At 36.5% G+C, this 8757-nt stretch overlaps 1 pseudogene; it reads right to left on the bottom strand.

Annotated features, from left to right (window-relative positions):
* LOC103585944 overlaps nt 1–3696 on the bottom strand; it is a 21298-nt pseudogene extending 17602 nt beyond the window's left edge.
* Between the last annotated feature and the right edge of the window lie 5061 nt (nt 3697–8757).

Genomic DNA, 8757 nt, shown 5'->3' with positions numbered 1-8757 from the left:
TTTATGGACAATTTTGTAGTTTTATTATGTATGTAGCATTTAAAAATAGTACTATTTTAAAGATTTACATAAGTGTATTATACTTTAAGTATCGTTTGCAATTTTCTTATCTGAGCACTGCATTTTTTAAATTAACCATGTTTACTCATGAAGACCTGGACCACTCATTATAGATCTTTCGTAGTAATTATTTGAATAATAAGTATATATTAATTCACTGTCAGATGGATTATTTTCTTTGTTACAAACTTGCCCGAAGATTTTCTCTGTGCACAAAAACTGTGGTTTTTCTAGGGTAGAGAAATAGAATAGTGGAATGGTATGGTATGTGCATCTGGAACTTTACAAGATATTCTCAAATTGCTGTCCAAAGTGGTCAGACCAATCCACACTCTGTACTAGTCTATTTCTGTTGCTTATAACAAATACTTGAAGCTGGGTAATTTATAAAGAAATAAAATTTATTTTTTACATTTTCCTCCTGGGAAGTATAAGGGAACACATCTGGTGAAGGCCTTCTTCTGGGTGGTGACTCTCTATAGCAACTCAGGGTATCACATTGTAAGAGAAAATGGCATGAACAAGAGAGCTAACCTGCTCGCTCGCTCTCCTTATAAAGCCATTAGAACCACACCTATGATAACTCATTACTCCATGAATGGATCAATCCACTCATGAAAACATAGACCTCACAATCCAATCACCTCTCAAAGGCCCCACCTTTCAAATACTATAACTGGATCTCCCACCCTCTTAACACTGTTACAATGGAGATCAAGTTTCAATGAGTTTTGGGGGACGCTCAATCCACAGTACACTCCAACTAACATGTGCATGGCTTCAAATTCACCTGCATCCTTACTAATGCTTGGTATCACTATATATATTAACATACTCCAACTTGTTCTTTTTATACATTTTCACATCTATCCAAATTATTTGCCAATCCAATCATTTTCAATGAATCTGGTAATATCATTCTCTGGAAAAAGTCTTTGTAAATATCAGGAGAAGGAGCAAATGAAAACATGATTCTAAGAACTTAATAATGCATGGTGGATGTTTTCTTAAATAAAAAAAGACAAAATCAAAGAATGATGAATCAACATCTGAAAGTATACATAGGAATTAAAAATCATGTTCTTAAGAGGTAATCAGAGGAGAACCAACACTAAAGATATCTTTTCTTTTCTCCCCCCAGCCCCCAGGAACTGGTATTTATTTATCAAAGTCATAGTCAATGTCAACAAGATGCCACAACTACAAAAAAAATTGTGCACTTTGCTATCTCAATGCAAACAGTCAAATGGATCACCAGTCATTAAAAAGGTAATTCAAATTACCCCAAAAAGCAACAGAATTTTTAAAACATCTTTACACACCCAGCCAACAATTTTAAATGGTTAACAAGAAAAAATACAAATTCAGAGGTCTGATATTGATGTTTAAAAAAGACAACTGCATAAGCATTTCTATCCATTTGAACATCAGTCTCTCGGTCACTCAGGTTCATGTCATTCATTATCCAGCAGGCTCTGTCAGCCATCTCTAGTGACTCAAACTTAACCACACTACACCCCTTGGACTTCCCATTTTCCATCTTGAAGTGTCAGCACGTGGCCACATTCCTTGAATTTTTCCTTTAGCATCTTCCATGTAAAATCAAATGGCAGATTTCTCACAAATATCTGGCAGACCTTCCTGATCACCCCAGGAGCATGGCCTCTGGCTCCACCAAAGGAACCTGAAAAGCTTCCTCTGAAGCTGCCACATTCCATCTTAATGGTGCAGTCAAACCTTGCACTGCCACTGCCACCCATAGCCAGGCCCAAGCACTCAATGCCAGCACCCAGGGCTAGGTGCCTGGTGGGGCCCATGCACTCCAGGCTGTTGTCGCCCATTACTCAAGATTGCTGGTTCCCATGAGCTCTAGGACCTTGCACTCCAGGTCGTTGGCCCCCACACACTCCAGGCCAGTGGCTATGTGATCCATCACAGGGCCCATGCACTCCAGGCCAGTCCCCATGCTGCGGGCACCATGCACTCCATGCTCACGCTTGTACACTCATTGGCAGGTACCACACACTCCACACCACAGCCCATGCACTTAACGGTCTGGCCCACATGGTCAATGGGTGCAGCCATGCGCTCAAGGCCAAGCCCAAACAGCACCCATGTGCTCCACACCAGAGCCAATGTCTCCCTGCTCTTGCCCATGCACTGGATGCTGGAGGCCATGTGGTTGAGGCCCAGTGAACCTATGAGCTCCATGCCAGAGCCCATGTGCTCAACAGAGCCCATGTGGTCCATGACTAGGAACATGTGCTCTATCTCAGAGCCCACAGGCTCCCTGCCATGGCCTAGTTCTGCACCCATGCACTGCACATCTGCAGCCCCGATGTGGTCAGTGCTGGGGCCCATCCTCTCAATCCCAGGGACACTGTCTCTGCCTCCATCATTTATTCTGCCCATGTTCATCCCAGATCCAAATGGACCCATGTTTTCCATACAACCACCAAAAGTTCCCCCCACAGCTCCCATTTTATTTATTCCCAATCTTGTGCCTTCCAGTCCCATTCCTGTAGGTACTATGTTTCCCATTCCAGTGCCTTTATCCTGGTGATTGGCATCAATAGGCTGCCCTCCTGGTCCTAACCCTATGCCAATATCACCAAGTGCATAGAGAATTTGTTGTGGGCACTCAAGAGGGAAAAAAATCTCCCTTTGGTAAGGTCCTCTCATGCACTTTGACGTGCATAAATCAAATAGCCGTTGGCCATTAAACATAGATGTAGCTTGCACAGCTTCAATGAACTATTCAAAAGTAATGGTGCTTGTTCCATGACTTTTTCCATCTTTATTCTCAAGAATGTCTGCTCTGACCACCACACCAGTCATACTAAATATGTTTCTTCCAGCTGACTTTATAATCCAGATTTGCTACAAATGCTGTGCTCCCAAGTCTTCCAGCCTGCAATGCATGGATATTCTCATTTGGGATGTTAGGATTCTTTAGGATACTGGGCGGGATATTAATCATTCTGCCACCCGGTCCCATGCATATCCCACCAGCCGTAGCCATCACCTTTTTTCGTTGCTCTTCTGGCATGTTCGCCTGCAGGATCTTTGACTTTCAGCGGTCTTCCACCCAGACTGTGCTTGTTTAGAACTTGCGCAGCTTTTTTCGTGCTCTTTTCCATCTTGAATTCAACAATAGTACATCCCCTTCATTTTCCTTCAACATCATTAAGAGCTCCACGTATGTCATGTCACCAACTTTTTCTTTAACCAGGTCTTCAAGTGACTGCCATCTCACATCAAAAGGTTACGTTTGTATTGAAGGCTCTGTATCTTTTAATTGGGTTGGCATGTAGCTCAAAATTATTGCCTCCTCTTTTTATGTTTTTCTCCTTCCTTTTCTCATTCTGAGAAGGTCGTTCTCCTTCACCCTTCGGCCGGAGCCCCATTGCCCTTGGCCCGGCTTGTGGGGTGCACAGCTCTCCTTCCCCATTTTGATCTCTGTCGCTACCTCAGCTGCCACGTTGACTCTGCTGCCATTTTCTCCACATCTACGTCTTGTGTGAGGGAGCGGGCTGCCAGAGAAACCTTACAGTNTTCAAAAGTAATGGTGCTTGTTCCATGACTTTTTCCATCTTTATTCTCAAGAATGTCTGCTATGACCACCACACCAGTCATACTAAATATGTTTCTTCCAGCTAAATTTATAATCCAGATTTGCTACAAATGCTGTGCTTCCAAGTCTTCCAGCCTGCAATGCATGGATATTCTCATTTGGGATGTTAGGATTCTTTAGGATACTGGGTGGGATATTAATCATTCTGCCACCTGGTCCCATACATATCCCACCAGCCGTAGCCATCACCTTTTTCATTGCTCTTCTGGCATGTTCGCCTGCAGGATCTTTGACTTTCAGTGGTCTTCCACCCAGACTGTGCTTGTTTAGAACTTGCGCAGCTTTTTTCGTGCTCTTTTCCATCTTGAATTCAACAATAGTACATCCCCTTCATTTTCCTTCAACATCATTAAGAGCTCCACGTATGTCATGTCACCAACTTTTTCTTTAACCAGGTCTTCAAGTGACTGCCATCTCACATCAAAAGGTTATGTTTGTATTGAAGGCTCTGTATCTTTTAATTGGGTTGGCATGTAGCTCAAAATCTGTCTATTCCTTAAGTCAGAATTGCTGTAATTCCCTCTTTGTATCTTTCAGAGGCAGGATAGAAATGTATAAAGCCTCCACAGACATGAAGAAATATTGCCTGTTGAGATCTCATTTTCGTATTGCATTTATTTGGAAAATCAAAATTAGCTCAATAATTTATACATGGTTTGAGGATAAATTAATGATCTCTGTGCACTAAGTTGCTTTTATGTAAATGGAAATGAATTCAAATCTTTCATTTTACAAATGCACTTGCTACTGGGTCTTCATAAAAATTAATACTACAGCAGTCCTATGAATGTAAATGCCAATATCATTTTAGACAAAGGAATATTAAACACAGTAATAAACTATTACACATTCTTGCCCACCAGTATAGTACTCCTCTCCAGATAAAATTGTAAAGAATGGCCTAACTCTGATAAATATAACTTTTAAGATTTAAGGTTTGTTTTGTTTTTGATGTTGCCTTTGTCATTTTTGTTACTTTTTGTTATTCTATTCTTGTTTATACCTCTACCATTGAAAATTGATAATATTTAGTTGTGTGTATCTTTATCTGGTCTAATCATTGGGATGTATTTTAGGTACCCTTATCATAAAGTACATGGAAACAGAAACTTCTAGAAATAGTGTCTATACAGACACTTGGAAAAATAAAGCTGATGCTTATTACTAGCACATTATATTCTAAGGCAGCCATGAAACTGCTTTGATCTTGATCTCAATAAGACTCTCTGTAGAATATTAAAAATAATGTCCTAGAGATTTATTAATGTCATATTGGATAAAAATACATTGCATCTCCTTTTATTTTCATAACTTGTTTCAAAGGGAGAGTAGAATAAAAGACTGCTTTGATTTAAGAGACTTTTGAAATTGACAAGCTTGAGCACTTGGTGTGCAATAGTCAATGATTCAACTAAAATTACAGTTGTAAGAGAAATAATGTACAAAGAAATTATTTTTTAGAAAGCTAAAGTGCATATTATTAATAAAGCAATGCGGTGGTTTTAGTTATTCATTTTGAAAGCAATGTTGTAATTATATATTTTATGAAAAAATTCACACACAAAACTGTTATGTTTGCTGAATATTAAATTGTACAACTGGTAAAAGAAAATAGAATCAACCCCATAGATGATATTCCTGGAGCATGAAGCTCACATAATAAAATAAAACAGCATGATGCACTTTATAGCACTATTGAGCGTATTCTATGTTTAAACAGGAAAAATAAATAAATGCAAAATTTTTCTACACTTTTATGTTTTATTCTGAAATCATTCTGTGCTCAAATCTTTTTAAAAAGTAAAACAATTCACTGGACTTAAAAATGTCATACTTTATTCCTGGAATAAACCCCATTTGGTCATGGGGTGTAATTCTTTTTATATATTGATAGATTTTATTTACTAAGGATTGTTACATCTATACTCATGAGAAACATTGTGTATGTTTTTCTCTCTTTATACTGCTGTGTCTGGTTTTTCATACTTTATTCCTGGAATAAACCCCATTTGGTCATGGGGTGTAATTCTTTTTATATATTGATAGATTTTATTTACTAAGGATTGTTGCATCTATACTCATGAGAAACATTGTGTATGTTTTTCTCTCTTTATACTGCTGTGTCTGGTTTGGATATCAGGGTAATACTGTACTAGCTTCATAAAATGAATTGAAAAATGTTTCCTCTCCTATATTCTGAAAGAGGTTGTATAGAATTGGTATTAATTCTTTAAATGGTTGATAGGATTCTCCAGTGAAACATCTGGACCTGGAAATTCCTTTTGTGAAGTTTTCAAATCAAAAATTCAATTTATTTAGTAGTCATAGGGCTATTCAAATTATTCCATATTGGGTGAGTTATGATAATTTGTGTTTTTTGAGCATTGCTTCATTTCATCAAAGTTGTCAAATTTATGTGTGTAGAATTGTTTTTAGTATTCCTTTATTATCATTTGGAAGTCTGCATGGTCTGTAGTGGTATCCCCTGTTTTTGTTCCTGATGTTGGTAATTTGAGTCTCTCCTCTTTTTTCCTTTGACAGTTTTCCTAGAAGATAGTCAATTTTATTGATCTTTTCAAAGATTCAGCTTTTTGTTTCATTGATTTTCTTTATTGTCCTTTCATTTTTAATTTCATTGATTTTTGCTCTTTATTTCCTTCTTATGCTGCTTTTGAGGTGGGAGATCACATTACTCATTTGAGACTCTTCCTCTTTTCTAATGTATGCATTTAGTGCTATAAATTTCCCTCTCGTCACTACTTTAGCTGTGTTCCACAAATTTTGATGTGTTGCATTCTCATATTTATTCAGTTCAATGCATTTTTTTTTCATTTTTCTTAATGTGTTGTTTATTATAGAGTGTATTGTTTAGTTTCCAAGTGTCTGGAGATTTTCCTGTCCAAATTTCTGTCTTCTTATAAGGATACCAATCATGTTGGATTTAGAGCCCACTGTAATCTGAATAACTTTGTTTTAACTTGATTTCCTCTGCAAATACCTATTTCTAAATAAGGTTACATTTACAGGTCCTAGGGATTAGGACATGGATATCTTCGGGGGCCATTATGCAGCCGACCATAGGGATCTTTTTTTATTTAACTCTAGAACAAAGTAATGAGAAAAGAATCATCCTCTGTTTTTTTTTTTTTTAATGAATCACAAACTATCTCAGAATCACTCAGCAGCTTTTACTCATAATTGTATTGGAGACAAAAGACAAGAAATTAATACCCAGCACAGAACTGATTTTAACTACAAAGAGTTTTCTTCACTTAATTTAATGATAAATATAGAAAATTCCAAATAACACAAATATAACTATTTTTCTTTTATGGCCTAATAGGATTTTGTAATGCTAAAGGTATCTGAATAATTATTATTTCAAATATTTCTTTTCTAGTAGAGATTAACCTGTGAGCAGGGATCTTGTCCTGCTCTGCTGAATCCTCAGTGCTTAGCCTAGTGCTTAATGTTTATGAGATACTCAATAAATATGTGTTCAATAAATTGAATAAACGAAAGCATATAATGTGATGGTAGTAGTTACGTGAATTTCATTTACAAGACCAGTGATGAAATCCTCAGCCAGGAAGGACTATGGTGGTGCTTCCACCTTGATTCTCATCCAAATCCTCTGCTCCAATTCTCTAATTGTCCACTTCTAGATCCCACTAAAACCCATGGTGGTCTAGCCTTTTCTGATATAAATGCTAATGTGATATGCGCAGGATACTCCAAATATTTTTGTATGAAAATACTCAAAAATTCAGTCCTAAATTTTTTTTAAAAAAAACTATTCACCTATTACTTAGTTGTCATTTAATTTGTTTTTTTATTTTTTCATTTTTTACTTTTTATTTTGAGAAATTGCAAAAACATAAAAATATGATGATGGAGATAGCAAACATATTCTGGCTATTCATAGTTGTTTCTAGTCTTTATTAAAAAAAAAAAAAAGGAAATCAATCTACATATAACTAAAGTCCACTTTAACTTCTCCAGTTCCATTTTACTTTTCTAACGCCCAACTCTATTCTCTTATTTTGTGATTTGGGCTGCTTACTTTCAGTTCCTTTTTAAAATATATTTATATTTAGCTTTTTTATCCATCTTTATTTTTTTGTATAGTTTGAGTAGAGAAATTTTTAAGTGTTTAAATATGGATAGCCAATTGTCCCCACAGTGTTTATTTATCTTTTATTCACTCCTTAATAATGTTTTTTTTTAATATAGAAGTCTCCATTTATGTTGGTGTCTCCTTCTGTACTCTCTCTGTCCTTTTGGGCTTTTATGGACACTTCATTACATAGCCGTGACAGAAGCATGGACAACCATGTAGAAATGTAACTGGACAAAAAGGGTATGATCTAATGCTAATAGACTGAGTGGGGAAACCAAAAACGTTCTGTTTGTTCAGGTTCTTTCTGGCCTCTCTGTGAAGCATTACTTCCTCGTGGGTATGGGGCAGAACCCGTCCAGAAACGAGAGATCTTATGACCTACAATCAGACAAGGTAGTTGGAGAATTTCCAACCTACTTTGGCCAGCTCCAAGACAGAAAGGCAGAAGATTAGAGTCCTGCCTTGGGAAGCCAGGAACCATGGAAAAAAACCAGTATATACATAATATCATAATACCACACTTTGCTTTTTCAGTATTCTTGATAAAATTACAAGCTCATAATAAAATTTTTAAAATAAAATTATAAACTGTGAAGGCTAAATATGTAAATAGCCCTTTATGAGTTGTTTTGATCTAGAATATTAAATCATCTTATAGCCTCCTGGCTATCTTACAAGAATTGAAGAATGAGAAAATTATTTTTGAAATGAACAAAACATTAATAAATTCCATAGGTATGTTCTAATGGGCAAGGGCATATCTTATACTAAATATGCAGATTTTTAAGGAAATTATATAGACTGCTACCATAAATCACTAACAATGGGGTAAAATAATCTCTTTATGAGGTAAAAATTAATTATTGTTAATTTCACCTTGAATGACAGCTAGACTCAACATGCTTACCTTTTCAAGCTGATATCTCCAAAATAAACACATATA

The sequence above is a fragment of the Galeopterus variegatus genome, unplaced genomic scaffold (genome assembly GCF_000696425.1).
Source record: "Galeopterus variegatus unplaced genomic scaffold, G_variegatus-3.0.2 Scaffold288, whole genome shotgun sequence".
In the NCBI taxonomy this organism is placed as follows: Eukaryota; Metazoa; Chordata; class Mammalia; order Dermoptera; family Cynocephalidae; genus Galeopterus; species Galeopterus variegatus.
This window is presented reverse-complemented; position numbering and strand designations above follow the sequence as displayed.